The following is a 6797-nucleotide window of genomic DNA, read 5'->3' on the forward strand; positions in this document are numbered from 1 at the left end:
TGTAAAAATGCTCTAGAAGCTAAAGTCGCAGAAATGTCACACATATTTTGCCTGCAACTTTCTGTGCGACAAATTCAGACAGGAAAAATCAGTATAAATCCTTAGAAAATTATCCCCCAGTGTCTCCATCTGCTGGCGGTATTGAATAAGCATTGCTGCACTGATGGGGTATGCATTAGACGAAAAAAAAGAAGAAAAAGAAGAATAATACGCCCAGAAAAGAGGCGAAAAGGAGAAAAACGTAAAAAAACGTGAAAAAAAAGTAAGAGGAAGAGAAGGGAAAAAAAGGTGGAAATGGGTTTAAAAGTGATTTCGGCGGAGAAATATATATATATATATATATATATATATATATATATATATATACGCGCACACACACACATATATATAAACGTATTCTCCGTTGAGATATTGCAGCCGCTGCTGTGTCCAGGCCCAGGAGCCTTAGCACTGTGCTGTGATGTCACTCAATACCACTGACATCACTAGGTGTAAACAACATCTCTCCTTTGCTGTGTATGTGACTATGGAGCTGTTTGGTGATGTCGTCTATTATGGCCTTCATAGAAGCAACAGGAGATTGTTGCATCCATCTAGAACCCTCAGAACTACAGTGCTATGATGTCACTGACTTCCACAGGCCTTGCAGAGTGTAAACAACAACAACCCAGCTTTGTTGTGTATGTAACCATAGGGATTTGTGATGTCACCTAGAACCTTCACAGCAGCGACAGCTTTATGAGGAGCATCAGCACTGCTCTGCCTGAGCAGAACCATCACCGCCATAGGTTGTCAAATAACCCGGATTTAACCCACACAGGTAAGTCCAATGGGGTGCAGGCATGTCCTCTATGCTTACAGCTTCCCGTGGGTGTTGGTTTGATACCGTTTGGGGACAGCCAAGGAGGCATCTGCAGGCAACAAAGGTAGGTGTGTGCTTGTGTGTGTGTTTCCTATGCAGATCCTAAGCCCAGTGTCACATGCAAGTAGGAGGAGTAAGAAGGGTTCCTGGTAAATCCGGGTTATGGATTGCATTTAAAAAGGCCCCGTGGGAGTGCAATGGGCCCCTGTCTTGCTGCTTAGCAATAATGGTATGGGTTTAGGTTCTGCTGTGTGTACTGGTGGTTGACTGCCCCCCAGCCCAGAGTGTGCATGGAAAATTGTCTGGCAGCCTCCCTGACAGCAAGCAGTGATAGTGCCCATGAAGGGGACCTTGTTGGGCCCGCCCCTTTCACGGTTATCGCTTCTCGGCCTTTTGGCTAAGATCAAGTGTAGTATCTGTTCTTATCAGTTTAATATCTGATACGTCCCCTATCTGGGGACCATATATTAAATGGATTTTTGAGAACGGGGGCCGATTTCGAAGCTTGCTTCCGTCGCCCTATGCATTGACCCGATATGGCAGTATCTTCGGGTACAGTGCACCACCCCCTTACAGGGTTAAAAAGAAAGATTCCTACTTTCATTGCTACCTGCTTGCTGGCTAGCCAGCTAGCCAGCCCTGTGGGCCTTGCTGCTGCAGCCAAAAAACAAAAGGTGGTGCTGCTGCTGCTGCTTCTGCTGCTTCTGCTTGTGTCTGGCCGCTGTTGGAGCGTCCAGGCACAGGACTTCTGCTGCTGCTGACTAAATGGCCTCCTTAATTGGATCATTTGAGTAGCCAGCACACCTGTGCAGGTAGGGCATGACATGATAGGCAGCTGCCTTGATAGCGGGTGGGTGCTGAATGTTCCTAATTGACAAAATAAGATTAATGCTTATGAAGAAATATAAAATCTCATCCCTTCCCCAATATCGCGCCACACCCCTACCCCTTAATTCCCTGGTTGAACTTGATGGACATATGTCTTTTTTCGACCGTACTAACTATGTAACTATGTAACATAACATGGGGGGGGGGGGGGGTCTCCTGGCTGTTCACACAGGTGTGTCATTGCTGTACATTGACCATGCATTGCTTCTGTGGTATTGCAAAGGCAAAGACAAATGCTTCCAGCCATCCATTGCACTAATGGATTGGTCATCAGCTGGCTGTCTATGTCCCGCATCAATATAGACCAAAGTACAGAGGGTTAGGCTATGCTATTGTGCACCTACCTGATGCATCAGAAGGTGCGAGGCCCTTGCTAAATTCTGTGCACAGACTTTGAGATCTATACTTTAGACTGTATCTAAACCTGCTCCAACATGGACTGACATTCTGGCCTACTTTCAGCCGATGCGACTTGTCTGTCGCTGAACAGTCGCTTTTTATGTATTCAGCACCTATGTATAATGTTGTAAAAATGCTCTAGAAGCTAAAGTCGCAGAAATGTCACACATATTTGGCCTGCAACTTTCTGTGCGACAAATTCAGACAGGAAAAATCAGTATAAATCCTTAGAAAATTATCCCCCAGTGTCTCCATCTGCTGGCGGTATTGAATAAGCATTGCTGCACTGATGGGGTATGCATTAGACGAAAAAAAAGAAGAAAAAGAAGAATAATACGCCCAGAAAAGAGGCGAAAAGGAGAAAAACGTAAAAAAACGTGAAAAAAAAGTAAGAGGAAGAGAAGGGAAAAAAAGGTGGAAATGGGTTTAAAAGTGATTTCGGCGGAGAAATATATATATATATATATATATATATATATATATATATATATACGCGCACACACACACATATATATAAACGTATTCTCCGTTGAGATATTGCAGCCGCTGCTGTGTCCAGGCCCAGGAGCCTTAGCACTGTGCTGTGATGTCACTCAATACCACTGACATCACTAGGTGTAAACAACATCTCTCCTTTGCTGTGTATGTGACTATGGAGCTGTTTGGTGATGTCGTCTATTATGGCCTTCATAGAAGCAACAGGAGATTGTTGCATCCATCTAGAACCCTCAGAACTACAGTGCTATGATGTCACTGACTTCCACAGGCCTTGCAGAGTGTAAACAACAACAACCCAGCTTTGTTGTGTATGTAACCATAGGGATTTGTGATGTCACCTAGAACCTTCACAGCAGCGACAGCTTTATGAGGAGCATCAGCACTGCTCTGCCTGAGCAGAACCATCACCGCCATAGGTTGTCAAATAACCCGGATTTAACCCACACAGGTAAGTCCAATGGGGTGCAGGCATGTCCTCTATGCTTACAGCTTCCCGTGGGTGTTGGTTTGATACCGTTTGGGGACAGCCAAGGAGGCATCTGCAGGCAACAAAGGTAGGTGTGTGCTTGTGTGTGTGTTTCCTATGCAGATCCTAAGCCCAGTGTCACATGCAAGTAGGAGGAGTAAGAAGGGTTCCTGGCAAATCCGGGTTATGGATTGCATTTAAAAAGGCCCCGTGGGAGTGCAATGGGCCCCTGTCTTGCTGCTTAGCAATAATGGTATGGGTTTAGGTTCTGCTGTGTGTACTGGTGGTTGACTGCCCCCCAGCCCAGAGTGTGCATGGAAAATTGTCTGGCAGCCTCCCTGACAGCAAGCAGTGATAGTGCCCATGAAGGGGACCTTGTTGGGCCCGCCCCTTTCACGGTTATCGCTTCTCGGCCTTTTGGCTAAGATCAAGTGTAGTATCTGTTCTTATCAGTTTAATATCTGATACGTCCCCTATCTGGGGACCATATATTAAATGGATTTTTGAGAACGGGGGCCGATTTCGAAGCTTGCTTCCGTCGCCCTATGCATTGACCCGATATGGCAGTATCTTCGGGTACAGTGCACCACCCCCTTACAGGGTTAAAAAGAAAGATTCCTACTTTCATTGCTACCTGCTTGCTGGCTAGCCAGCTAGCCAGCCCTGTGGGCCTTGCTGCTGCAGCCAAAAAACAAAAGGTGGTGCTGCTGCTGCTGCTTCTGCTGCTTCTGCTGCTTCTGCTTGTGTCTGGCCGCTGTTGGAGCGTCCAGGCACAGGACTTCTGCTGCTGCTGACTAAATGGCCTCCTTAATTGGATCATTTGAGTAGCCAGCACACCTGTGCAGGTAGGGCATGACATGATAGGCAGCTGCCTTGATAGCGGGTGGGTGCTGAATGTTCCTAATTGACAAAATAAGATTAATGCTTATGAAGAAATATAAAATCTCATCCCTTCCCCAATATCGCGCCACACCCCTACCCCTTAATTCCCTGGTTGAACTTGATGGACATATGTCTTTTTTCGACCGTACTAACTATGTAACTATGTAACATAACATGGGGGGGGGGGGGTCTCCTGGCTGTTCACACAGGTGTGTCATTGCTGTACATTGACCATGCATTGCTTCTGTGGTATTGCAAAGGCAAAGACAAATGCTTCCAGCCATCCATTGCACTAATGGATTGGTCATCAGCTGGCTGTCTATGTCCCGCATCAATATAGACCAAAGTACAGAGGGTTAGGCTATGCTATTGTGCACCTACCTGATGCATCAGAAGGTGCGAGGCCCTTGCTAAATTCTGTGCACAGACTTTGAGATCTATACTTTAGACTGTATCTAAACCTGCTCCAACATGGACTGACATTCTGGCCTACTTTCAGCCGATGCGACTTGTCTGTCGCTGAACAGTCGCTTTTTATGTATTCAGCACCTATGTATAATGTTGTAAAAATGCTCTAGAAGCTAAAGTCGCAGAAATGTCACACATATTTGGCCTGCAACTTTCTGTGCGACAAATTCAGACAGGAAAAATCAGTATAAATCCTTAGAAAATTATCCCCCAGTGTCTCCATCTGCTGGCGGTATTGAATAAGCATTGCTGCACTGATGGGGTATGCATTAGACGAAAAAAAAGAAGAAAAAGAAGAATAATACGCCCAGAAAAGAGGCGAAAAGGAGAAAAACGTAAAAAAACGTGAAAAAAAAGTAAGAGGAAGAGAAGGGAAAAAAAGGTGGAAATGGGTTTAAAAGTGATTTCGGCGGAGATATATATATATATATATATATATATATATATATACGCGCACACACACACATATATATAAACGTATTCTCCGTTGAGATATTGCAGCCGCTGCTGTGTCCAGGCCCAGGAGCCTTAGCACTGTGCTGTGATGTCACTCAATACCACTGACATCACTAGGTGTAAACAACATCTCTCCTTTGCTGTGTATGTGACTATGGAGCTGTTTGGTGATGTCGTCTATTATGGCCTTCATAGAAGCAACAGGAGATTGTTGCATCCATCTAGAACCCTCAGAACTACAGTGCTATGATGTCACTGACTTCCACAGGCCTTGCAGAGTGTAAACAACAACAACCCAGCTTTGTTGTGTATGTAACCATAGGGATTTGTGATGTCACCTAGAACCTTCACAGCAGCGACAGCTTTATGAGGAGCATCAGCACTGCTCTGCCTGAGCAGAACCATCACCGCCATAGGTTGTCAAATAACCCGGATTTAACCCACACAGGTAAGTCCAATGGGGTGCAGGCATGTCCTCTATGCTTACAGCTTCCCGTGGGTGTTGGTTTGATACCGTTTGGGGACAGCCAAGGAGGCATCTGCAGGCAACAAAGGTAGGTGTGTGCTTGTGTGTGTGTTTCCTATGCAGATCCTAAGCCCAGTGTCACATGCAAGTAGGAGGAGTAAGAAGGGTTCCTGGCAAATCCGGGTTATGGATTGCATTTAAAAAGGCCCCGTGGGAGTGCAATGGGCCCCTGTCTTGCTGCTTAGCAATAATGGTATGGGTTTAGGTTCTGCTGTGTGTACTGGTGGTTGACTGCCCCCCAGCCCAGAGTGTGCATGGAAAATTGTCTGGCAGCCTCCCTGACAGCAAGCAGTGATAGTGCCCATGAAGGGGACCTTGTTGGGCCCGCCCCTTTCACGGTTATCGCTTCTCGGCCTTTTGGCTAAGATCAAGTGTAGTATCTGTTCTTATCAGTTTAATATCTGATACGTCCCCTATCTGGGGACCATATATTAAATGGATTTTTGAGAACGGGGGCCGATTTCGAAGCTTGCTTCCGTCGCCCTATGCATTGACCCGATATGGCAGTATCTTCGGGTACAGTGCACCACCCCCTTACAGGGTTAAAAAGAAAGATTCCTACTTTCATTGCTACCTGCTTGCTGGCTAGCCAGCTAGCCAGCCCTGTGGGCCTTGCTGCTGCAGCCAAAAAACAAAAGGTGGTGCTGCTGCTGCTGCTTCTGCTGCTTCTGCTTGTGTCTGGCCGCTGTTGGAGCGTCCAGGCACAGGACTTCTGCTGCTGCTGACTAAATGGCCTCCTTAATTGGATCATTTGAGTAGCCAGCACACCTGTGCAGGTAGGGCATGACATGATAGGCAGCTGCCTTGATAGCGGGTGGGTGCTGAATGTTCCTAATTGACAAAATAAGATTAATGCTTATGAAGAAATATAAAATCTCATCCCTTCCCCAATATCGCGCCACACCCCTACCCCTTAATTCCCTGGTTGAACTTGATGGACATATGTCTTTTTTCGACCGTACTAACTATGTAACTATGTAACATAACATGGGGGGGGGGGTCTCCTGGCTGTTCACACAGGTGTGTCATTGCTGTACATTGACCATGCATTGCTTCTGTGGTATTGCAAAGGCAAAGACAAATGCTTCCAGCCATCCATTGCACTAATGGATTGGTCATCAGCTGGCTGTCTATGTCCCGCATCAATATAGACCAAAGTACAGAGGGTTAGGCTATGCTATTGTGCACCTACCTGATGCATCAGAAGGTGCGAGGCCCTTGCTAAATTCTGTGCACAGACTTTGAGATCTATACTTTAGACTGTATCTAAACCTGCTCCAACATGGACTGACATTCTGGCCTACTTTCAGCCGATGCGACTTGTCTGTCGCTGAACAGTCGCTTTTTATGTA

At 46.1% G+C, this 6797-nt stretch overlaps 3 non-coding genes across 3 annotated transcripts; all 3 read left to right on the plus strand.

Annotated features, from left to right (window-relative positions):
- The first annotated feature begins 1239 nt into the window (after window positions 1–1239).
- Window positions 1240–1430, plus strand: LOC130312122 (U2 spliceosomal RNA). Its single transcript, XR_008860316.1, has one exon. It is a non-coding gene; the product is annotated as a U2 spliceosomal RNA (small nuclear RNA).
- A 2084-nt stretch (window positions 1431–3514) lies between these two features.
- LOC130312124 (U2 spliceosomal RNA) lies at window positions 3515–3705 on the plus strand. Its single transcript, XR_008860317.1, has one exon. It is a non-coding gene; the product is annotated as a U2 spliceosomal RNA (small nuclear RNA).
- A 2081-nt stretch (window positions 3706–5786) lies between these two features.
- Window positions 5787–5977, plus strand: LOC130312125 (U2 spliceosomal RNA). The gene has a single exon (XR_008860318.1). It is a non-coding gene; the product is annotated as a U2 spliceosomal RNA (small nuclear RNA).
- Window positions 5978–6797: the final 820 nt, after the last annotated feature.

The sequence above is a fragment of the Hyla sarda genome, unplaced genomic scaffold, assembly GCF_029499605.1.
Source record: "Hyla sarda isolate aHylSar1 unplaced genomic scaffold, aHylSar1.hap1 scaffold_1703, whole genome shotgun sequence".
In the NCBI taxonomy this organism is placed as follows: domain Eukaryota; kingdom Metazoa; phylum Chordata; class Amphibia; order Anura; family Hylidae; genus Hyla; species Hyla sarda.